This window comes from Pristiophorus japonicus, unplaced genomic scaffold (assembly GCF_044704955.1).
Source record: "Pristiophorus japonicus isolate sPriJap1 unplaced genomic scaffold, sPriJap1.hap1 HAP1_SCAFFOLD_962, whole genome shotgun sequence".
Lineage (NCBI taxonomy): Eukaryota > Metazoa > Chordata > Chondrichthyes > Pristiophoridae > Pristiophorus > Pristiophorus japonicus.
In genome coordinates, this window is record NW_027254891.1 from 110,645 (window position 1) to 135,498 (window position 24,854).

At 52.5% G+C, this 24,854-nt stretch overlaps 6 non-coding genes across 6 annotated transcripts; 5 read left to right on the forward strand and 1 right to left on the reverse strand.

Annotated features, from left to right (window-relative positions):
• Nucleotides 1-1,731: 1,731 nt before the first annotated feature.
• On the forward strand, nt 1,732-1,804 carry trnat-agu (transfer RNA threonine (anticodon AGU)). Its single transcript has one exon. It is a non-coding gene; the product is annotated as a tRNA-Thr (tRNA).
• A 2,049-nt stretch (nt 1,805-3,853) lies between these two features.
• Nucleotides 3,854-3,926, forward strand: trnat-agu (transfer RNA threonine (anticodon AGU)). Its single transcript has one exon. It is a non-coding gene; the product is annotated as a tRNA-Thr (tRNA).
• Nucleotides 3,927-4,986: 1,060 nt separating this feature from the next.
• On the reverse strand, nt 4,987-5,059 carry trnat-agu (transfer RNA threonine (anticodon AGU)). The gene has a single exon. It is a non-coding gene; the product is annotated as a tRNA-Thr (tRNA).
• A 3,946-nt stretch (nt 5,060-9,005) lies between these two features.
• Nucleotides 9,006-9,078, forward strand: trnai-aau (transfer RNA isoleucine (anticodon AAU)). The gene has a single exon. It is a non-coding gene; the product is annotated as a tRNA-Ile (tRNA).
• An 11,864-nt stretch (nt 9,079-20,942) lies between these two features.
• On the forward strand, nt 20,943-21,015 carry trnat-agu (transfer RNA threonine (anticodon AGU)). The gene has a single exon. It is a non-coding gene; the product is annotated as a tRNA-Thr (tRNA).
• Nucleotides 21,016-21,488: 473 nt separating this feature from the next.
• On the forward strand, nt 21,489-21,561 carry trnat-ugu (transfer RNA threonine (anticodon UGU)). The gene has a single exon. It is a non-coding gene; the product is annotated as a tRNA-Thr (tRNA).
• Nucleotides 21,562-24,854: the final 3,293 nt, after the last annotated feature.

Consider the following 24,854-nt stretch of genomic DNA (forward strand, 5'->3'; position numbering starts at 1 on the left):
TAAATGTAGTCTCTCCAAATTTGCGGATGACACTCAGTTGGGTGGCGGTGTGAGCTGCGAGGAGGATGCTATGAGGCTGCAGAGTGACTTGGATAGGTTAGGTGAGTGAGCAAATGCATGGCAGATGAAGTATAATGTGGATAAATGTGAGGTTATCCACTTTGGTGGTTAAAAACAGAGAGACAGACTATTATCTGAATGGTGACAGATTAGGAAAAGGGGAGGTGCAACGAGACCTGGGTGTCATGGTACATCAGTCATTGAAGGTTGGCATGCAGGTGCAGCAGGCGGTTAAGAAAGCAAATGGCATGTTGGCCTTCATAGCGAGGGGATTTGAGTATAGGAGCAGGGAGGTCTTACTGCAGTTGTACAGGGCCTTGGTGAGGCCACACCTGGAATATTATGGACAGTTTTGGTCTCCTAACTTGAGGAAGGACATTCTTGCTATTGAGGGAATGCAGAGAAGGTTCACCAGACTGATTCCCGGGATGGCGGGACTGACCTATCAAGAAAGACTGGATCAACTGGGCTTGTATTCACTGGAGTTCAGAAGAATGAGAGGGGACCTCCTAGAAACGTTTAAAACTCTGACGGGTTTAGACAGGTTAGATGCAGGAAGAATGTTCCCAATGTTGGGGAAGTCCAGAACCAGGGGTCACAGTCTAAGGATAAGGGGTAAGCCATTTAGGACCGAGATGAGGAGAAACTTCTTCACCCAGAGAATGGTGAACCTGTGGAATTCTCTACCACAGAAAGTAGTTGAGGCCAATTCACTAAATATATTCAAAAAGGAGTTAGATGTAGTCCTTACTACTAGGAGGATCAAGGGGTATGGCGAGAAAGCAGGAATGGGGTACTGAAGTTGCATGATCAGCCATGAACTCATTGAATGGTGGTGCAGGCTCGAAGGGCCGAATGGCCTACTCCTGCACCTATTTTCTATGTTTCTATGTTTCTATGTCTATGTTTCTATGTTTCCCTTCCCCCTCCCTTTCCCCCACTCCCTCAGCGTACCATTCTCTCTCGCCTCCCCCCTCAATCTCTCCCCTCCCTCTCTCCCTTAACCCCTCTCTTTCTCCCTTTCCTCCTCTCTCCCCTTCCCTCTCGAGAGACAGAGAGAAAGTGAGAGACAGAGAGAACGAGAGAGAGAGACACAGAGAGCCAGGCCAAGGCAGGTGGCTCCACAACTCAGGGGTTAGAGCATTGGTCTTGTTAAACCAGTAGTCGTGGGTTCAAATATCCCTAGGGCCGACTCAAAATTAGCTCAGTATTTAAATTCATGGTCAATTAACAAGGGCTTTAATTATAAATATTAACCAGCTCCAAAACCGACCCTGGAACAACAGGTTCCTTTTTTCTCTTTCCCCTTCCCCCGATCTCTCTCACTCCTTCCCCTCTCTCCCCCCTCCTCCTCTATCTCTTCCCCTCTCCTTTTCTCTCACCCCTTCCCCATCCAGAAGCAGAGAAAAAGTGAGAGAGACACGGAGAGCGAGAGAGGCAGAGAATGAGAGGGAGACAGAGAGACAGAGAGATTGGGACAGAGTGTGACTGAGTTGCCTCGGGATGTTTTACTACGTGAAAGACCCGATATATCGATGTTGAGAGGTGAATATTGAAGAGACGGAGGCAGGAGTCTGGGGGATGAGACACAATCTGAGTGTTTCACTGACCCCTCCTCATTCTTCAAACACACAGCACTAACTGGGGAATGACCCACATCCCAGGGCAGATGGTTCCATAGCTCAGGGGTTAGAGCACTGGTCTAGTAAACCAGGGGTCGTGGGTTCAAATCTCACTGGGGCCTACTCAGTATTTAAATACACTGCCAATTAACAAGGACTTTAATTATAAATATTAAACAGCTCCAAGACAGACCCTGGAACTGCAGGCTCTCGATTCCTCTCTCTCTGCCTTCCCCATCACTGCCCTTTATATTTCTCTCTCGTTCCATTCACTCTCCTTCCCCTTTCTCTCTCCCAGTCCCGTTTCATCCCTTGCACTGTCTTTCTCACCCTTCCCACTCTCCACTTCCTCTGTCTTTCCTTCCCATCCTTTCTCCCTTTCCTCCTCTTTCTCTCTCCCTTTGCCCCTTCTTTCTTTCTCTCCCATTCCCCCTCCCTCTCCCCGTCCTCTCTCGTTCTCACTTTCCCTTTACCCTTTTCACCCTCTGCCATTCTTCCTCTCTCTCCCCTCCCTCCTCTCTCTCTCTACCCTTCCCCCTTGAGAGACAGAGAGAGAGTGTGTCGGGGTGTGTGTTGTTCACTGATTGTTAGACCTCGGAACTTCTAGTGGGGAGAGGACAACACATGGAACAACATTTTAGGCTTAACCCAGGGTCCGTTTTATTACACAACAAAAAAACAACTAAAAACTACAGGACGAGACTGCTGAGAGAAATCGACTGAAGACATACAATCGCCATTCCTGGCTGTAGTTATTGTAGGTTTGTGGTTGTTGGTTCCGTGACCGGTCGGTTCTCCTTCTATCCGTTCTCTGCAGCACCTCTTCCTTTCGTCTCCTTCTGTCTCTCTGTTTGTCCTTTTGCTTCATCTTTCTACCTCCTGCTTGTGTACCTTCCTGCTCCTTCCTGCTTGACCAGCTCCGCTGGGCAGGGCCACATTGTCCGCATGGTCCCCAGACACGAGACTCCCCAAAGCAAGCGCTCGAATCGGAACTCCCACACGGCAAGCGAGACAAAGGTGGGCAGAGGAAACGTTACCGGGACACCCTCAAAGCCTCCCTGATAAAGTGCAACATCCCCACCTACACCTGGGAGTCCCTGGGCCAAAGACCAGTCTGCCCGAAGTGGAGGAAGTGCATCCGGGAGGGTGCTGAGCACCACAAGTCTCATCGCCGAGAGCGTGCAGAGACCAAGCGCAGGCAGCGGAAGGAGCGTGCGGCAAACCAGTCCCATCCTCCCCTTCCCTCAACAACTATCTGTCCCACCTGTGACAGGGACGGTAATTCCAGTATTAGACTGTTCAACCACCTGAGAACTCACTTTTAGAGTTGAAGCAAGTCTTACTCGATTCCGAGGGACTGCCGATGATGGTGATATTTATATCCACAGTAAGAATAAGTTCTCTGCTGGGCTGGTGTCCGATGAATGCATCTGGATCGATGCAATGATTTGTTTAACTGGCTGTGCTGAGGAGTTTGACTGGCTACTAATTTACACACGGAGTCGACAGTGCAAAAGATAACTCCTTATCCTTAATGCCCTGTTATCCAAAAATGTGCCTTTCCTTGGGTCCTTTATAGTCCTGTTTTCTTGCAGACCTGTAGTCTCTGGGTGTTACCCCCTGTGGCCAATCAACTCTGGGACTCCCCGGATAGACAGTATCAATCTCTTTGTCTGTATGTACAACCAAGTTCAGTCCTTGACCTCAGCCATTGCTTTTAATGGGTGATGTGTCACCACTTGCCTTCCCCCTCCCAGGTAGTCTAAACGTTTTTACTTTAAAACAGTTTTACCGTGGTCTCTTCCTGTGCCTTGTTCCAAGAAAAATAGGTGTACCCTTACAGGTGAGAGAGACACAGAGAGAGAGAGAGAGTGAGAGACAAAGAAACAAACAGAGAATGAGAGAGACAGGGAGATGGAGAGACAGAGAGATTGAGAGAGAAAGAGAGAGAGAGAAAGTGAGACAGAGAGATTGAGCCAGAGTGTGACTGAGTTGCCTTGGGATGTTTTACTACGTGAAAGACCCGATATATCGATGTTGAGAGGCGAATATTAGAAGAGACGGAGGCAAGTGTGTGGGGGATGAGACACAATCTGAGCGTTTCATTGACCCCTCCTCATTCTTCAAACACACAGCACTAACTGGGGAATGACCCACGGCCCAGTGTAGGTGGCTCCATAGCTCAGGGGTTAGAGCACTGGTCTAGTAAACCAGGGGTCGTGGGTTCAAATCTCACTGGGGCCTACCTAAAATTAGCTCAGTATTTAAATACCTCTCTCTCTTTTCCCTTTCCGACCGATTCTCCCCCTCTCTCTCTCACTCCTCCCCTCTCTCTCTCCCTTCCCCATCACGACCCGTTCGATATCCTTTTCTCCCTCCTACCACTCTCTCTTTTCCCTTCCCCTCTCTTTCCTGCTCCTTCCCCTGTCTTGCACAGAGCAGGTGGCTCCATAGCTCAGGGGTGAGAGCACTGGTCTAGTAAACCAGGGGTCGTGGGTTTAAATCTCACTAGAACCTATTCAAAATTAGCTCAGTATTTAAATATCTGTCTTGCTCTCTCTCTCCCCCCTGAACTTCTCTTTCCCCTTCCTCCCTCCCTCTTCTCTGCTCCTCTTTCCTCCTCGCAGTCTCCCCTCCCCCCTCTCTCCTCTCACTCCTTCAGGAGCAGGCCATTGGGAAAAGCATAATTCGGTCAGGCAGAGTCAGCATAGATTTATGAAGGGAAAGTCATGTTTGACTAATTTGCTGGAATTCTTGGAGGATGTAACCAACAGGGTGGATAAAGGGGAACTCATTTTAAGAGTGGAAGCAAGTCTTCCTCGATTCCGAGGGACTGCCGATTGCAATGTCTGTCAGCTTGTAATGTTTGTAGCTCCACATTGAGGATGTGGACGTATTGTGTATTGCAAATGCAGAGTTAATAATAAACAGAATTCGGCGGGTTTCCGGAGACTTCCGAGAGAGCTGCGCGCCATGTTAGGAAGCTGTGTGTGCTGTGCCCTGTGAATATATCACACCGATGCTGATGATGTCAGAGACAAATAGTGAGAGAGAAAGAGAAAGTCAGGTTGAGAGATTGAGTGAGAAGGAAAAGGCCCATCGTATCCACGCCGACCGGCCAAGAGCTATCCAGCCTCATCCCACTTTCCAGCTCAAGGTCTGTGGGTTACAGCACTTTAAGCACTTTTTAAATGTGGTCAAGAACAAGCCCATCGTTCCACGGTCAGTCTGGGAGCTGTTCAATATTTATAATTAAAGCCCTTGTTAATTGACAGTGAATTTAAATACTGAGCTAATTTTGAGTAGGCCCCAGTGAGATTTGAACCCACGACCCCTGGTTTACTAGACCAGTGCTCTAACCCCTGAGCTATGGATCCACCTGCTTTGGGCTGTGGGTCATTCCCCAGTTAGTGCTGTGTATTTGAAGAATGAGGAGGGAAATGGTCCACGTTGTCCAGGGCCATGCCGTGGATCTTGATGACTGGGGGGCAGTGCTATGCGGCGAGGACAGGTTGGTGGAGGACCTTTGTCTTACGGATGTTTAGTGTAAGGCCTGTGCTTTCGTACGCCTCAGTAAATACTTTGACTATATCCTGGAGTTCAGCCTCTGAATGTGCGCAGATTCAGGCGTCGTCCGCGTACTGTAGCTCGACGACAGAGGTTGGGGTGATCTTGGTGATCATCGATTCCATTCATGCCGCTTCAAATGGTACGTTTGCAAGGGCTGTGGAACAATGGGACACCTCCAACGTATGTGCAGGCGAGCTGCAAACCCTGCTAATCCTGCAAACCACCTTGTTGCAGAGGAGGACAGATCCACTGCGGATCATGACGAACCAGCGCCTCAGACCGAGGAGGCAGAGGTATATGGGGTGCACACATTTACCACAAAGTGTCCCCCGATAATGCTGAAGGTTGAATTAAATGGGCTCCCGGTGTCCATGGAGCTGGACACGGGCGCGAGCCAGTCCATAATGAGCAAAAAGACTTTCGATAAGTTGTGGTGCAACAAGGCTTCAAGGCCAGTCCTGACTCCCATTCGAACCAAACTTAGAACGTACACAAAGGAACTGATTCCCGTAATCTGCAGTGCTACCGGAAAGATCTCCTACGATGGAGCGGTGCACGATTTACCACTGTGGGTGGTACCGGGCGATGGCCCCACGCTGTTCGGCAGGAGCTGGCTGGGAAAGATACATCCGTCGACGACACCTCATGTGCCCAGGTCCTAAGCAAGTTCCCCTCGCTGTTCGAACCAGGCGTCGGGAAGTTCCAAGGAGCAAAAGTGCAGATCCATTTAATTCCGGGGGAGCGACCCATCCATCACAAGGTGAGAGCGGTACCTTACATGATGAGAGAGAGGGTGGACATTGAGCTGGACAGGCTGCAACGAGAGGACATCATTTCGCCGATCGAATTCAGTGAGTGGGCCAGTCCGATCGTTCCAATCCTCAAGGGAGACGGCACCGTCAGAATCTGTGGTGATTACAAAGTAACTATCAATCGTTTCTCGCTGCAGGATCAATACCCGCTACCAAAGGCTGATGACCTATTTGTCACGCTGGTTGGGGGGGAAAACATTCACGAAGCCGGACTTGACCTTGGCCTACATGACGCAGGAGCTGGTGGAATCATCGAAAGGCCTCACCTGCCTCAACACGCACAAAGGTCTTTTCGTTTACGACAGATGCCCGTTTGGGATTCGATCGGCCACGACGATATTCCAGAGGAACACGGAGAGCTTGCTGAAGTCGGTCCCGTGCACCGTGGTCTTCCAGGACGACATCTTGGTTACAGGTCGGGACACCGTCGAGCATTTGCAGAACGTGGAGGAGGTCCTTAGTCGGCTTAATCGTGTGGGGCTCGGGCTGAAATGCTCGCAGTGCGTTTTCCCGGTGCCTGAAGTGGAGTTCCCGGGGAGAAGAATCGCGGCGGACGGCATCAGGCCCACGGATTCGAAGACGGGGGCAATCGAGAAGGCACCGAGACCACGGAACGTGACGGAGCTGTGGTCGTTTCTAGGACTCCTGAACTATGTTGGTAACTTCTTACCGGGTCTTGGCACATTGTTAGAACCCCTGCACCCTCCACTGCGTAAGGGAGATGAATGGGTCTGGGGTAAAAGCCAAGAAAATGCCTTTGAGAAAGCTAGGAAGCTGTCATGTTCAAACAAATTGCTTGTGTTGTACGATCCATGTAAACGTTTGGTACGAGCATGTGATGCGTCGTCGTACGGGGTCGGGTGTGTATTGTAACAAGCTAATGAATTTGGGAAATTGCAACCGGTTGCTTATGCAACCAGAAGTCTGTCCAAGGCCGAGAGGACCTGCAGTATGATCGAGAGAGAAGCGTTAGTGTGTGTTTACGGGGTAAAGAAAATGCATCAATATCTGTTCGGGCTCAAATTCGAATTGGAAATCGACCACAGGCCACTTATATCCCTCCTTTCTGAAAATTAGGGGATAAATACGAACGCATCGGCCCGCATCCAGAGATGGGCGCTCACGTTGTCCACATACAACTACACCATCCGCCACAGGCCAGGCACAGAAAACTGTGCCGATGCTCTCAGTAGGCTGCCATTGCCCACCACCGGGGTGGAGATGGCACAGCCCGCAGATTTAGTTATGGTAATGGAAGCATTCGAGAGTGAGCAATCACCTGTCACTGCCCGACAGATTAGAACCTGGATGAGCCAGGGCCCCTTACTGTCCTCAGTAAAAAGCCGTGTGCTCCACGGGAGTTGGTCTAGTGTCCCGTTAGAGATGAACGAAGAAATAAAGCCATACCAGCGACACAAAGATGAAATGTTTAGACAGGCAGATTGCCTCCTGTGGGGCATTTGGGTAGGTATGCCAAAATAGGGCAGGGGCACTTTCATTAGTGATCTCCACAGTACCCACCCAGGCATTGTAATGATGAAAGCGATAGCCAGATCCCACGGGTGGTGGCCCGGTATCGATGCAGACTTAGAGTCCTGCGTGCACAAATGGAATACATGTTCCCAGTTAAGCAACGCACCCAGGGAGGCGTCCCTAAGTTTATGGTCTTGGCCCTCCAAACCGTGGTCTGGGGTTCATGTCGACTATGCAGGCCCATTCTTGGGGAAAAATGTTTTTAGTGGTTGTAGATACGTACTCCAAATGGATCGAATGTGTGATAATGCCGGCAAGCACGTCCGCTGCCACCATCGAAAGCCTACGGGCCGTGTTTGCCACGCATGGCCTGCCTGATGTCCTTGTAAGCGACAATGGGCCGTGCTTTACCGGTGCCGAGTTCAAGGAATTCATGACCCGCAATGGGGTCAAACATGTCACTCCTGCCCCGTTTAAGCCAGCGTCCAACGGTCAGGCAGAACGAGCAGTTCACACAATCAAGCAGAGCTTGAAAAGGGTAACTGAAGGCTCACTGCAGACTCGCTTGTCCCGAGTCCTGCTCAGTTACCGCACAAGACCCCACTCACTTACCGGGCTCCCTTCCACTGAACTGCTGATGAAAAGGGCACTTCAGACAAGGCTCTCGTTAGTCCACCCTGATCTACACGAACAGGTAGAGAGCAGGCGGCTTCAACAGAATACATAACGTGATCGCACAAATGTGTCACGTGAAATTGAAGTAAACGATCCTGTATTTGTGTTGAACTATGGACAAGGTCCCAAGTGGATTGCTGGCACTGTTTTGGCCAAAGAAGGGAGCAAGGTGTTTGTGGTCAAACTCGCAAATGGACTCACCTGCAGAAAACACTTGGACCAAATCAAACTGAGATTTACAGACTATCCAGAACAACCCACAATAGACTCTACCGTCCGTCCAACACACAGACGTAGCAACCGACCCAGCGGTTGACCACAAAGCAGAACCCATCACCCCCCAGCAGCCCAGCAAGGCCAGCTGCACAGCAGCCCAGCGAAGGCCCAACAAATGATTCACCAACACCAGCATTTGTACCGAGACGATCAACCAGGGCAAGGAAGGCCCCAGATCGACTCACATTGTTAATAGTTACACTATTGACTTTGGGGCAGGGGGCGGGGGGGAAGTGTTGTTATGAATGTAAACCTGTAATTATCATGTCTGACCACCAGAGGGCTTATCTCCTGGAGTCCCAAGGGATCCCACAATCCCTTGGAAGCACCTGTACTTAAGGAAGCCTCACAGGCTGGTGAGGCACTCTGGAGACCTGTGATAAAGGACTAAGGTCACACCTTACTTTGGGCTTGCAGTATCTCGTCTGACTCTTGATTCAAGACAGAACACCTTCCACTCTCTCTTTTCCCTGTCCCTCTCTTTCCTGCTCCTGCCCCTGAATTTACCAGAGCAGGTGGTTCCATAGCTCAGGGGTTAGAGCACTGGTCTAATAAACCAGGGGTCGTGAGTTCAAATCTCACTGGGGCCTACTCAAATTTAGCTCAGTATTTAAATACCTCTCCCTCTCTCTTCTCCCTTTCCTGCAGATTCTTCCCTTCCCCATCACAACTCTTTTTACCGCTTTCACTGTCTCGCCCTCCTTTCCCTCACTCGCATCAACCGCTCCCCTTCCCCTCTCTCTCTCTCCCCTTCAACTGTCTCTTCTTCCCAGTCTCCTCTTCCCCCTCTCTCTCTCTCCTTCCCCTCTCTCACTCCATCCCCTCCCTCTCTCGCCTCTTCCTCCTCTCTCTTTCCCCTTCCCCCTCTCTCTCACTTCCTTCCACTCTCTTTTTACCCTTCCCTTCTCTTTCCTGCTCCTTCCGCTGACTTTCCCAGAGCAGGTAGTTCCATAGCTCAGGGGTTCGAGCACTGGTCTAGTAAATCAGAGGTCATGGGTTCAAATCTTGCTGGGTCCTCCTCAAAATTAGTTTTGTGTTTAAATACCTGACTGATCACCCCCGGACCCTCCCCTACCTCAAGGACCACATCCAACTCCCTCCTGAACATATCCAATGAACTGGCATCAATAACTCTCCGCGGCAGGGAAACCCACAGGCCAACAACTCCCTGAGTGAAGATGTCTCTCCCAAACAGCCCACCCCCATCCCAATAGCGTGCCCCCGCCCTCCCCCCCTGGTTCAGGACCCATCCAACAGCGGGAACACTCCCCCAGCACCCAGTGCGGCCCGTCCCGTCAGAATTCTTCCCAAATGCCAAACACCCCATGGATGTCAAGCACCCAGCCCCCGCGAAGCCAACCACACCACATCCACCAATCGCCATCTGCGCAGTCAACCCGAACACTCCCTGCACCGAGGCACAGAACCCCCAGGTCTGACCGTCCAACACACTTTGCCCCCCCCAGAACTTCGCTGCAATGTGGCCCCTCAATCCCCCACCCCCGTCTCCATTCACTCTTCCCTCTGCCTCCCCGCACAGGCCCCCACCTTGGGGGCGGTAACCTTCTGGGGCTGGGAATTTTAGCTCCCGCCGCAGAATTGGCCTGACCACCCCTCAATGGAAGCAGCGTGCAATTTCCCACACTCCACTTCCTTTGCGGGCACGACCGGATGTTCATGTGACAGTGGGAACTGGTGTTCTCCACTCTCTGTCCTGTGACAGTGGGAACTGGTGTTCTCCACTCTCTGTCATGTGACAGTGGGAACTGGTGCTCTCCACTCTCTGTCCTGTGACAGTGGGAACTGGTGTTCTCCACTCTCTGTCCTGTGACAGTGGGAACTGGTGTTCTCCACTCTCTGTCGTGTGACAGTGGGAACTGGTGCTCTCCACTCTCTTTCCTGTGACAGTTGGAACTGGTGCTCTCCACTCTCTTTCCTGTGACAGTGGGAACTGGTGTTCTCCACTCTCTGTCCTGTGACAGTGGGAACTGGTGCTCTCCACTCTCTGTCCTGTGACAGTGGGAACTGGTGTTCTCCACTCTCTGTCCTGTGACAGTGGGAACTGGTGTTCTCCACTCTCTGTCCTGTGACAGTGGGAACTGTTGTTCTCCACTCTCTGTCCTGTGACAGTGGGAACTGGTGCTCTCCACTCTCTGTCCTGTGACAGTGGGAACTGGTGCTCTCCACTCTCTGTCCTGTGACAGTGGGAACTGGTGCTCTCCACTTTCCCGTCCTGTGACAGTGGGAACTGGTGCTCTCCACTCTCTGTCCTGTGACAGTAGGAACTGGTGCTCTCCACTCTCTGTCCTGTGACAGTGGGAACTGGTGTTCTCCACTCTCTGTCCTGTGACAGTGGGAACTGGTGCTCTCCACTCTCTGTCCTGTGACAGTGGGAACTGGTGCTCTCCACTCTCTGTCCTGTGACAGTGGGAACTGGTGCTCTCCACTCTCCCGTCCTGTGACAGTCGGAACTGGTGCTCTCCACTCTCTGTCTTGTGACAGTGGGAACTGGTGCTCTCCACTCTCTGTCCTGTGACAGTGGGAACTGGTGCTCTCCACTCTCTGTCCTGTGACAGTGGGAACTGGTGTTCTCCACTCTCTGTCCTGTGACAGTGGGAACTGGTGTTCTCCACTCTCTGTCCTGTGACAGTGGGAACTGGTGCTCTCCACTCTCCCATCCTGTGACAGTGGGAACTGGTGCTCTCCACTCTCCCATCCTGTGAAAGTGGGAACTGGTGTTCTCCACTCTCTGTCCTGTGACAGTGGGAACTGGTGCTCTCCACTCTCTGTCCTGTGAAAGTGGGAACTGGTGTTCTCCACTCTCTGTCCTGTGACAGTGGGAACTGGTGCTCTCCACACTCTGTCCTGTGACAGTGGGAACTGGTGTTCTCCACTCTCTGTCCTGTGACAGTGGGAACTGGTGTTCTCCAATCTCCTTCCTGTGACAGTGGGAACTGGTGCTCTCCACTCTCTGTCCTGTGACAGTGGGAACTGGTGCTCTCCACTCTCTGTCCTGTGACAGTGGGAACTGGTGCTCTCCACTCTCTGTCCTGTGACAGTGGGAACTGGTGCTCTCCACTCTCTGTCCTGTGACAGTGGGAACTGGTGCTCTCCACTCTCTGTCCTGTGACAGTGGGAACTGGTGATCTCCACTCTCCCGTCCTGTGACAGTGGGAGCTGGTGCTCTCCACTCTCTGTCCTGTGACAGTGGGAACTGGTGCTCTCCACTCTCTGTCCTGTGACAGTGGGAACTGGTGTTCTCCACTCTCTGTCCTGTGACAGTGGGTACTGGTGTTCTCCACTCTCTGTCCTGTGACAGTGGGAACTGGTGCTCTCCACTCTCTGTCCTGTGACAGTGGGAACTGGTGTTCTCCACTCTCTGTCCTGTGACAGTGGGAACTGGTGTTCTCCACTCTCTGTCCTGTGACAGTGGGAACTGGTGCTCTCCACTCTCTGTCCTGTGACAGTGGGAACTGGTGCTCTCCACTCTCTGTCCTGTGACAGTGGGAACTGGTGCTCTCCACTCTCTGTCCTGTGACAGTGGGAACTGGTGTTCTCCACTCTCTGTCCTGTGACAGTGGGAATGGTGCTCTCCACTCTCCCATCCTGTGACAGTGGGAACTGGTGCTCTCCACTCTCCCATCCTGTGACAGTGGGAACTGGTGTTCTCCACTCTCTGTCCTGTGACAGTGGGAACTGGTGCTCTCCACTCTCTGTACTGTGACAGTGGGAACTGTTGTTCTCCATTCTCTGTCCTGTGACAGTGGGAACTGATGCTCTCCACTCTCTGTCCTGTGACAGTGGGAACTGGTGATCTCCACTCTCCCGTCCTGTGACAGTGGGAGCTGGTGCTCTCCACTCTCTGTCCTGTGACAGTGGGAACTGGTGTTCTCCACTCTCCCGTCCTGTGACAGTTGGAACTGGTGCTCTCCACTCTCTGTCCTGTGACAGTGCGAACTGGTGCTCTCCACTCTCTGTCCTGTGACAGTGGGAACTGGTGCTCTCCACTCTCTGTCCTGTGACAGTGGGAGCTGGTGCTCTCCACTCTCTGTCCTGTGACAGTGGGAACTGGTGCTCTCCACTCTCTGTCCTGTGACAGTGGGAACTGGTGCTCTCCACTCTCTGTCCTGTGACAGTGGGAACTGGTGCTCTCCACTCTCTGTCCTGTGACAGAGGGAACTGGTGCTCTCCACTTTCCCGTCCTGTGACAGTGGGAACTGGTGCTCTCCACTCTCTGTCCTGTGACAGTGGGAACTGGTGCTCTCCACTCTCTGTCCTGTGACAGTGGGAACTGGTGCTCTCCACTCTCTGTCCTGTGACAGTGGGAACTGGTGCTCTCCACTCTCTGTCCTGTGACAGAGGGAACTGGTGCTCTCCACTCTCCCATCCTGTGACAGTGGGAACTGGTGTTCTCCACTCTCTGTCCTGTGACAGTGGGAACTGGTGCTCTCCATTCTCTGTCCTGTGACAGTGGGAACTGGTGTTCTCCATTCTCTGTCCTGTGACAGTGGGAACTGGTGCTCTCCACTCTCTGTCCTGTGACAGTGGGAACTGGTGATCTCCACTCTCCCGTCCTGTGACAGTGGGAGCTGGTGCTCTCCACTCTCTGTCCTGTGACAGTGGGAACTGGTGTTCTCCACTCTCCCGTCCTGTGACAGTTGGAACTGGTGCTCTCCACTCTCTGTCCTGTGACAGTGGGAACTGGTGCTCTCCACTCTCTGTCCTGTGACAGTGGGAACTGGTGCTCTCCACTCTCTGTCCTGTGAAAGTGGGAACTGGTGTTCTCCACTCTCTGTCCTGTGACAGTGGGAACTGGTGCTCTCCACTCTCTGTCCTGTGAAAGTGGGAACTGGTGTTCTCCACTCTCTGTCCTGTGACAGTGGGAACTGGTGCTCTCCACTCTCTGTCCTGTGACAGTGGGAACTGGTGCTCTCCACTCTCTGTCCTGTGACAGTGGGAACTGGTGCTCTCCACTCTCTGTCCTGTGACAGTGGGAACTGGTGCTCTCCACTTTCCCGTCCTGTGACAGTGGGAACTGGTGCTCTCCACTCTCTGTCCTGTGACAGTGGGAACTGGTGCTCTCCACTCTCTGTCCTGTGACAGTGGGAACTGGTGTTCTCCACTCTCTGTCCTGTGACAGTCGGAACTGGTGCTCTCCACTCTCTGTCCTGTGACAGTGGGAACTGGTGCTCTCCACTCTCTGTCCTGTGACAGTGGGAACTGGTGCTCTCCACTCTCTGTCCTGTGACAGTGGGAACTGGTGTTCTCCACTCTCTGTCCTGTGACAGTGGGAACTGGTGTCCTCCACTCTCTGTCCTGTGACAGTGGGAACTGGTGCTCTCCACTCTCTGTCCTGTGACAGTGGGAACTGTTGTTCTCCACTCTCTGTCCTGTGACAGTGGGAACTGGTGTTCTCCACTCTCTGTCCTGTGACAGTGGGAACTGGTGCTCTCCACTCTCCCATCCTGTGACAGTGGGAACTGGTGCTCTCCACTCTCCCATCCTGTGAAAGTGGGAACTGGTGTTCTCCACTCTCTGTCCTGTGACAGTGGGAACTGGTGCTCTCCACTCTCTGTCCTGTGAAAGTGGGAACTGGTGTTCTCCACTCTCTGTCCTGTGACAGTGGGAACTGGTGCTCTCCACTCTCTGTCCTGTGACAGTGGGAACTGGTGTTCTCCACTCTCTGTCCTGTGACAGTGGGAACTGGTGTTCTCCACTCTCCATCCTGTGACAGTGGGAACTGGTGCTCTCCACTCTCTGTCCTGTGACAGTGGGAACTGGTGCTCTCCACTCTCTGTCCTGTGACAGTGGGAACTGGTGCTCTCCACTCTCTGTCCTGTGACAGTGGGAACTGGTGCTCTCCACTCTCTCTCCTGTGACAGTGGGAACTGGTGCTCTCCACTCTCTGTCCTGTGACAGTGGGAACTGGTGATCTCCACTCTCCCGTCCTGTGACAGTGGGAGCTGGTGCTCTCCACTCTCTGTCCTGTGACAGTGGGAACTGGTGCTCTTCAATCTCTGTCCTGTGACAGTGGGAACTGGTGTTCTCCACTCTCTGTCCTGTGACAGTGGGAACTGGTGTTCTCCACTCTCTGTCCTGTGACAGTGGGAACTGGTGCTCTCCACTCTCTGTCCTGTGACAGTGGGAACTGGTGTTCTCCACTCTCTGTCCTGTGACAGTGGGAACTGGTGTTCTCCACTCTCTGTCCTGTGACAGTGGGAACTGGTGCTCTCCACTCTCTGTCCTGTGACAGTGGGAACTGGTGCTCTCCACTCTCTGTCCTGTGACAGTGGGAACTGGTGCTCTCCACTCTCTGTCCTGTGACAGTGGGAACTGGTGTTCTCCACTCTCTGTCCTGTGACGGTGGGAACTGGTGCTCTCCACTCTCCCATCCTGTGACAGTGGGAACTGGTGCTCTCCACTCTCCCATCCTGTGACAGTGGGAACTGGTGTTCTCCACTCTCTGTCCTGTGACAGTGGGAACTGGTGCTCTCCACTCTCTGTACTGTGACAGTGGGAACTGGTGTTCTCCACTCTCCCGTCCTGTGACAGTGGGAGCTGGTGCTCTCCACTCTCTGTCCTGTGACAGTGGGAACTGATGCTCTCCACTCTCTGTCCTGTGACAGTGGGAACTGGTGATCTCCACTCTCCCGTCCTGTGACAGTGGGAGCTGGTGCTCTCCACTCTCCCGTCCTGTGACAGTTGGAACTGGTGCTCTCGACTCTCTGTCCTGTGACAGTGGGAACTGGTGCTCTCCACTCTCTGTCCTGTGACAGTGGGAACTGGTGCTCTCCACTCTCTGTCCTGTGACAGTGGGAGCTGGTGCTCTCCACTCTCTGTCCTGTGACAGTGGGAACTGGTGCTCTCCACTCTCTGTCCTGTGACAGTGGGAACTGGTGCTCTCCACTCTCTGTCCTGTGACAGTGGGAACTGGTGCTCTCCACTCTCTGTCCTGTGACAGTGGGAACTGGTGCTCTCCACTCTCTGTCCTGTGACAGTGGGAACTGGTGCTCTCCACTCTCTGTCCTGTGACAGTGGGAACTGGTGCTCTCCACTTTCCCGTCCTGTGACAGTGGGAACTGGTGCTCTCCACTCTCTGTCCTGTGACAGTGGGAACTGGTGCTCTCCACTCTCCCGTCCTGTGACAGTAGGAACTGGTGCCCTCCACTCTCTGTCCTGTGACAGTGGGAACTGGTGCTCTCCACTCTCTGTCCTGTGACAGTGGGAACTGGTGCTGTCCACTCTCTGTCCTGTGACAGTGGGAACTGGTGTTCTCCACTCTCTGTCCTGTGACAGTGGGAACTGGTGTTCTCCACTCTCTGTCCTGTGACAGTGGGAACTAGTGCTCTCCACTCTCTGTCCTGTGACAGTGGGAACTGTTGTTCTCCACTCTCTGTCCTGTGACAGTGGGAACTGGTGTTCTCCACTCTCTGTCCTGTGACAGTGGGAACTGGTGCTCTCCACTCTCTGTCCTGTGACAGTGGGAACTGGTGTTCTCCACTCTCTGTCCTGTGACAGTGGGAACTGGTGTTCTCCACTCTCCATCCTGTGACAGTGGGAACTGGTGCTCCCCACTCTCTGTCCTGTGACAGTGGGAACTGGTGCTCTCCACTCTCTGTCCTGTGACAGTGGGAACTGTTGCTCTCCACTCTCTGTCCTGTGACAGTGGGAACTGGTGCTCTCCACTCTCTGTCCTGTGACAGTGGGAACTGGTGCTCTCCACTCTCTGTCCTGTGACAGTGGGAACTGGTGATCTCCACTCTCCCGTCCTGTGACAGTGGGAGCTGGTGCTCTCCACTCTCTGTTCTGTGACAGTGGGAACTGGTGTTCTCCACTCTCCCGTCCTGTGACAGTTGGAACTGGTGCTCTCCACTCTCTGTCCTGTGACAGTGGGAACTGGTGCTCTCCACTCTCTGTCCTGTGACAGTGGGAACTGGTGCTCTCCACTCTCTGTCCTGTGACAGTGGGAGCTGGTGCTCTCCACTCTCTGTCCTGTGACAGTGGGAACTGGTGCTCTCCACTCTCTGTCCTGTGAGAGTGGGAACTGGTGCTCTCCACTCTCTGTCCTGTGACAGTGGGAACTGGTGCTCTCCACTCTCTGTCCTGTGACAGTGGGAACTGGTGCTCTCCACTCTCTGTCCTGTGACAGTGGGAACTGGTGCTCTCCACTCTCTGTCCTGTGACAGTGGGAACTGGTGCTCTCCACTCTCTGTCCTGTGACAGTGGGAACTGGTGCTCTCCACTCTCCCGTCCTGTGACAGTGGGAACTGGTGCTCTCCACTCTCTGTCCTGTGACAGTGGGAACTGGTGCTCTCCACTCTCCCGTCCTGTGACAGTGGGAACTGGTGCTCTCCACTCTCTGTCCTGTGACAGTGGGAACTGGTGTTCTCCACTCTCTGTCCTGTGACAGTGGGAACTGGTGCTCTCCACTCTCTGTCCTGTGACAGTGGGAACTGGTGTTCTCCACTCTCTGTCCTGTGACAGTGGGAACTGGTGTTCTCCACTCTCTGTCCTGTGACAGTGGGAACTGTTGTTCTCCACTCTCTGTCCTGTGACAGTGGGAACTGGTGTTCTCCACTCTCTGTCCTGTGACAGTGGGAACTGGTGCTCTCCACTCTCTGTCCTGTGACAGTGGGAACTGGTGTTCTCCACTCTCCCGTCCTGTGACAGTTGGAACTGGTGCTCTCCACTCTCTGTCCTGTGACAGTGGGAACTGGTGCTCTCCACTCTCTGTCCTGTGACAGTGGGAACTGGTGCTCTCCACTCTCTGTCCTGTGACAGTGGGAGCTGGTGCTCTCCACTCTCTGTCCTGTGACAGTGGGAACTTGTGCTCTCCACTCTCTGTCCTGTGACAGTGGGAACTGGTGCTCTCCACTCTCTGTCCTGTGACAGTGGGAACTGGTGCTCTCCACTCTCTGTCCTGTGACAGTGGGAACTGGTGCTCTCCACTCTCTGTCCTGTGACAGTGGGAACTGGTGCTCTCCACTCTCTGTCCTGTGACAGTGGCAACTGGTGCTCTCCACTCTCTGTCCTGTGACAGTGGGAACTGGTGCTCTCCACTCTCTGTCCTGTGACAGTGGGAACTGGTGATCTCCACTCTCCCGTCCTGTGACAGTGGGAGCTGGTGCTCTCCACTCTCTGTCCTGTGACAGTGGGAACTGATGTTCTCCACTCTCCCGTCCTGTGACAGTTGGAACTGGTGCTCTCCACTCTCTGTCCTGTGACAGTGGGAACTGGTGCTCTCCACTCTCTGTCCTGTGACAGTGGGAACTGGTGCTCTCCACTCTCTGTCCTGTGACAGTGGGAGCTGGTGCTCTCCACTCTCTGTCCTGTGACAGTGGGAACTGGTGCTCTCCACTCTCTGTCCTGTGACAGTGGGAACTGGTGCTCTCCACTCTCTGTCCTGTGACAGTGGGAACTGGTGCTCTCCACTCTCTGTCCTGTGACAGTGGGAACTGGTGCTCTCCACTCTCTGTCCTGTAACAGTGGGAACTGGTGCTCTCCACTCTCTGTCCTGTGACAGTGGGAACTGGTGCTCTCCACTCTCCCGTCCTGTGACAGTTGGAACTGGTGCTCTCCACTCTCTGTCCTGTGACAGTTGGAACTGGTCGCCCTGGAACAACAAGCTTATTTTCCTCTTTTCCCTTCCCCCTATCTCTGTCACTCCTTCCCCTCTCACTCCCCCCCCCCCTATCTCTTCCCCCTCCCTCTCTATCTCTTTCCTTCTCCTTTTCTCTCTCCCTTATCCAGAAGCAGAGAATAAGTGAGAGAGACACGGAGAGAGCGCGAGAGGCAGGGAATGAGACAGAGAGTCAGAAAGACAGAGAGACAGAGAGATTGAGGCAGAGTGTGACTGAGTTGCTTTGGGATGTTTTACTACATGAAAGACCCGATATATCGATGTTGAGAGGTGAATATTGAAGAGACGGAGGCAGGAGTCTGGGGGATGAGACACAATCTGAGCGTTTCACTGACCCCTCCTCATTCTTCAAACACACAGCACTAACTGGGGAATGACCCACAGCCCAGGGCAGGTGGTTCCATAGCTCAGGGGTTAGAGCACTGATCTGGTAGACCAGGGCTGGTGGGTTCAAATCTCATTGGGTCCTACTCAGCTCAGTATTTAAATTAGCAAGGGCTTTAATTATAAATATGAAACCAACCCTGGCACAACAGGCTCTCCCCTCTCCCCCAATCTTCCCTTCTTACTCTTACTCTCTGTCACCTTCCCCCTCTCTCAATCCCTTTTCACTTTCTCTCTCTCTCTCACTCCTGCCCCTCTCTCTCGTACCCCTTCACTTTCTCTTTTCCCTTTTCCCGTCTCTCTCTCTCACTCCTTTCTCTCTCACTCCCCCCTCTCGCTCCCCCCTTCTCACTCTCCACTTCCCTCTCTGTCTATCTCCCTTTCCCCTCTTTTCCCTTCCCCCAGACACCACAGGCTCTCCCCTTTCCCCCACTCTCTCACCCTGCCATTCTCTCTCCCCTTCTCCCTCTATCTCTCCCTTTCCTCTCTCCCTTAACCCCTCTCTCTCTCTCTCTCCCTTTCCCTCTCTATCCCCTTCCCCCTCGAGAGAGAGACAGAGAGAGAGAGAGAGAGATAAAGCTCAGAGCAGGTAGCTGGGCCCTACTAAAACTGAGCTCAGTATTTAAATTCACCATCAATTGACAAGGGCTTTAATTATAAATATTAAAAAGCTCTGAGACCGACCCTGGAACTACAGTCTCTCGATTTATCTCTTCCCTTCCTCCTCTCTCTATCATTTCCCTTTATTTCTCTCTCTCTCTCCCCTCCGCTCACTCTCCTTCATCCTTTCTCTCTCCCTTCCCCCCTTTCCCACTCTCTCTCCCCTTCCTCTCCCTTTCCTTCCCCCTCTATCTCTCTCCATCCCCCTCTCCTTCTCTCTCTCCTTCCCCCTCACTCTCTCCCTTTTCCCTTCTGACTCGAACTTTCTCTCTCCTCTTCCCATCTCTCACACCCCTCCCCATCTCTCGCTCCCCTCCCCATCTCTCGCTCCCCTCCCCATCTCTCTCTCCCCCCCATCTCTCGCTCCCCTCCCCATCTCTCGCTCCCCTTCCCATCTCTCACTCCCCTCCCCATCTCTCGCTCCCCTTCCCCTCTCTCTCCCCTTCCCCTCTCTCTCGCTCCCCTCCCCATCTCTCACTTCCCCCCCCATCTCTCACTTCCCCCCCCATCTCTCACTCCCCTCCCCATCTCTCGCTCCCCTTCCCCTCTCTCTCCCCTTCCCCTCTCTCTCTCTCCCCTTCCCATCTCTCGCTCCCCTTCCCCCCTCTCTCTCTCCCTTTCCCTCCTTCTCCCCATTCCCCTCTCGCTCTCACTTTCCCTTTACCCTTCTCACTCTCTGCCTCTGCCTTTCTTCCCCTCTCTCTCCCCTCCTCTCTCCCTCTCTACCCTTCCCGCTGATGAGACAGAGAGAAAGTGAAAAAGATACAGAGAGAGAGTGACACAGAGAAAGTGAGAATGAGAGAGAGACAGAGAGAGTGAGCGAAAGAGACAGAGAGAGAGAAAGAGAGATAGAGAAAGAGAGAGAGAGACAGAGAGAGATTGAGCCAGAGTGTGATTGAGTTGCCTTAGGCTATTTTATCTCCCTCCCTTCCCCTTCACTCTCCCTTTTCCCGTCTCTCTCACTCCTTTCCCTTTCATGACGCCTTCTCACTCTCCCCTTCCCCCCCTCTCTCCACCCCATCTCTCTCTCACCTCCCCTCTCTCCACTTCGCTCTCTCATTCCAACCCCTCTCTCTCCCTTCCCTCCTCCTCTCTCTCACTCTTATCCCTCTCTCCTCTTCACCCTCTCTCTCCACTCCCATCTCTCTCTCCCTCCCTTCTCTCCACTTCTCTCTCTCCACTCCCCCCTCTCTCTCCCTTCCCCTCCCCCTCTCTCTCTCGTCCCCCTTCACTCTCTCTTCCCCCTCTCTCCCTTTTCCCATCTCTCGCTCACTCCTTTCCATCTCACTACCCCCTCTCACTCTCCCCTTCCCCTATTCCTTCTCACTCTCCACTTCCCTCTCTGCCTGCCTCCCCTTCCCCTCTCTTCCCTTCACTCTCCCTTTCCCCCACTCCCTTCCCCATCACGACCCGTTCTACATCTTTTTACCCCTCTCTCCCTTTCCTGCTATCTCGCTTTCCCCGTCTCTCACTCATTCCCCTCTCCCCCTTCCCCCTCCCTCGCCTCTCCCTCTCTCCTTTTCTCCCTCTCTCCCCTCCCGACCCACTCTCTCCTCCCTCTCTCCCCTTCCACCTCAGCCTTTTCACTCTTCCTCTCCCTCCTCTCTTTCCCATTTCCCCGCTCTCCCCTCCCTCTCTCTCTTTTCCCTTCCCCCTCTCTCTCACTCCTTCCCCACTCTCTCCCCTTCCCCCTCTCTCTCACTCTTTCCACTCTCTCATTTCCCTTCCCCTCTCTTTCCTGCTCCTTCCCCTGACTTCTCCAGAGGAGCTGGCTCCATAGCTCAGGGGTTAGAGCACTGGTCTAGTAAACCAGAGATCATGGGTTCAAATCTCACTGGGGTCTCCTCACAATTAGCTCAGTATTTAAATTCACCATCAATTAACAAGGACTTTAATCATAAATATTAAACATCTCTGAGACTGACCCTCAAACTACAGGCTCTCAATCTCTCTCACTGCCTTCTATTGTTCTTCTCTCACTCTCCTTCCCCTTTCTCCCTTTCTTCCTGTGCCTTGCTCACTCTCCTTCCCCATTTCTCCCTCTGTCCATCCACCTCCTTCTCTCCCCTTACCCTTCACTCACTTCTCTCACTCTCCACTTTCCTCTTTGTCTGTCTCCCCTCCCCACTCTCTCTCTCGCCTTCTCCCTTCACCTCTCTCTCTCCCTTTCCTCCTCTCTCCCCTTCCCTCTCGAGAGACAGAGAAACAATCATGTTCCAATGATTGTTCAGGGATGAATCACCAAGAATGCTTATATTTGGGCCCCACCTCCTTGTTAACAATAGTAAGAAGCAAACATGAGTTGGTGTTACAGGTGGCTCCATAGCTCAGGGGTGAGAGCACTGGTCTTGTAAACCAGGGGTCGTGGGTTCAAATTTCACTGGGACCTGCTCAATTTTGGCTTCTGTTCCTGAACTCGCTGTCAATCAGCGACAGGCCGACACCATCAACAGGAACCGACTCACTTCACAGTTTAAATACAGCCCACAGCACTTTCACATTCTGTGACCAGTCTGTAACCGAGTCTTCTTCATATCCAGTCTGAGAGCCACCGATATTTGTTTTAGATACGTTGCGGGATATGGCCGTCGACAGCAAGGCCGGCATTTATTGCCTATCCCTAATTGCCCCTGGAGAAGGTCGTGGTGAGCAGCCTTCTTGAACACAACTGAGGGTCTCACTTGACCGTTTCACAGGGGCAGTTAAGAGTCAAACCCACATTGCCGTGGGTCTCAATATTCCTCGCTGCCGTGCTCCACCTCACAGTCAACAAGCTCCCCGCTGGAGTGGAACTAAACTACAGACCCAGTGGGAACCTGTTCAACCTTCGTCGTCTCCAGGCCAGGTCCAAGACCACCCTGTTATCATCCCCTGGGAAAGTCATCGCTAGAGTCCTCCTCAACCGTCTTCTCCCTGTGGCCGAGGAGCTCCTCCCAGAGTCACAGTGCGGGTTTGGTCCCCTACGGGGTACAACGGACATAGAATCATAGAAACATAGAAACTAGGTGCAGGAGTAGGCCATTCGGCCCTTCGAGCCTGCACCACCATTCAATATGATCATGGCTGATCATGTAACTTCAGTACCTCATTCCTGCTTTCTCTCCATACCCCCTTGATCCCTTTAGCCGTAAGGGCCACATCTAACTACTTTTGAATATATCTAACAAACTGGCCTCAATAACTCTCTGTGGTAGAGAATTCCACAGGTTCACAAATTTCTGAGTGAAGAAGTTTCTCCTCATCTCGGTCTTAAATGGCTTACCTCTTATCCTTAGACTGTGACCCCTGGTTCTGGACTTCCCCAACATCAGCAACATTCTTCCTGCATCTAACCTGTCTAAACCCGTCAGAATTTTATATGTTTCTATGAAGTCCCCTCTCATTCTTCTAAATTCCAGTGTTTCTAAGCCGAGTCGATCCAACCTTTCTTCATATCTCGATCCTGCCATCCCGGGAATCAGTCTGGTGAACCTTCGCTGCACTCCCTCAATAGCAAGAATGTCCTTCCTCAGATTAGGAGACCAAAACAATACACAGTATTCAAGGTGTGATCTCACCATGGACCTGTGCAACTGCAGTAAGACCTCCCTGGTCCTATACCCAAATCCTCTTGCTATGAAGGCCAACATGCCATTTGCCTTCTTCACCGCCTGCTGTACCTGCATGCCAACTTTCAATGACTGATATACCATGACACCCAGGTCTCACTGCACCTCCCCTTTTCCTAATCTGTCACCATTCAGATAATATTCTGCCTCACTGTTTTTGCCACCAAAGTAGATAGCCTCACATGTATCCACATTATACTGCATCTGCCATACATTTGCCCACTCACCTAACCTATCCAAGTCACCCTGCAGCCTCTTAGCATCCTCCTCACAGCTCACTCTGCCACCCAGCTTAGTGTCAACTGCAAACTTGCCGATATTACATTCAATTCCTTCGTCTAAATCATTGATGTATATAGTACATAGCTGGGGTCCCAGCACTGAACTTTGTGGCACCCCACTAGTCACTGCCTGCCATTCTGAAAAGGACCCGTTTATCTCGACTCCATGTTTCCTGTCTGCCAACCAGTTCTCTATCCACGTCAGTACATTACCCCCAATACCATGTGCTTTAATTTTGCACACCAATCTCTTGTGTGGGACCTTGTCAAAAGCCTTTTGAAAGTCCAAATACACCACATCCACTGGTTCTCCCTTGTGCACTCTACTAGTTACAACCTCAAAAAATTCTAGAAGATTTGTCAAGCATGATTTCCCTTTCATAAATCCATGCTGACTTGGACCGATCCTGTCACTGCTTTCCACTGCTATTACATCTTTAATAATTGATTCCAACATTTTCCCCACTGCCGATGTCAGGCTAACCGGTCTATAATTCTCTGTTTTCTCTCTCCCTCCTTTTTTAAAAAGTTGTGTTACATTAGCTACCCTCCAGTCCATAGGAACTGATCTAGAGTCGATAGACTGTTGGAAAATGATCACCAATGCATCCACTATATCTAGGACACACTTCCTGAAGTACTCTGGGATGCAGACTATCAGGCCCCGGGGATTTATCGGCCTTCAATCCCATCAATTTCCCTCACACAATTTCGTGACTAATAAGGATTTCCTTCAGTTCCTCCTTCTCGCTAGACCCTCGATCCCCTAGTATATCTGGAAGTTTATTTGTGTCTTCCTTAGTGAAGACAGAACCAAAGTATTTGTTCAATTGGTCTGCCATTTCTTTGTTCCCCATTATAAATTCTGACTGCACGGGACCTACATTTGTCTTCACTAATCTTTTTCTCTTCACATATCTGTAGAAGCTTTTGCAGTCAGTTTTTGTTTTCCCTGCAAGCTTCCTCTCATACTCTATTATCTCCCTCCTAATTAAACCCTGTGTCCTCCTCTGCTGAATTGTAAATTTCTAAACAGGCTCCCCTCACACCCTTCCCCCTCTCCTCTTCTCGTCTCTCATACACTCTCTCTCCCCTTCCAAATCTCTCTCTCCCTTCCCCATCACGGCACGTTCTACATCTCTTTACCCCTCTCTCCCTTTCCCGCTATCTCGCTTTCCCCGTCTCTCACTCATTCACCCTGTCCTCTCCCCCTCTCTCCTCTATCAACTTCTTTCTCTCTTCTCCCTTTCTTTTCAGATTCTCCCCTTCCTCATCTCTCCCCTTCCCTCTCTCACTCCTTCCCCCCTCTCTCTTCACCCTTTTCACTCTCTCTCTCTCCCCTTCCCCTCCCACGTTACCCTTCCCCTTGTACTCTCTCTCTCCCCTTCCCCTCTCTCCCCTTCCCTCTCTACTTTCATTCTCTCCCCATTCCTTCCCTCTCTCTCCTTCCTCCTTTGCTTTCCCTAACTCTCCCCTCCCCCTCTGTCCCCTCCCCCTCTTTCCCTGACCCACTCTCTTCCCCCTCGCTCTCCTTTCCCCTTTCCCTTTCCCTCTCCACTCCCCTCTCTCCCCTCCTCTCTCTTTTCCTTCCCCTTCTATTCAGATTCTCCTCTTTTCCCCCTCTCTCCCCTGCCTCCCCCTCGCTCTCCTTCCCACCTTGCTCCCCTTCCCCTCTCTCCCCTTCCCCTCTCTTTCTATCCCCTTACACTCGCTCCCATTGCCCTCCTCTCTCTACCCTTCCCTTTCTCAATCCTTCACGTCTCGCTCTCCCCTCCCACGCTCCCTCTCCCCTT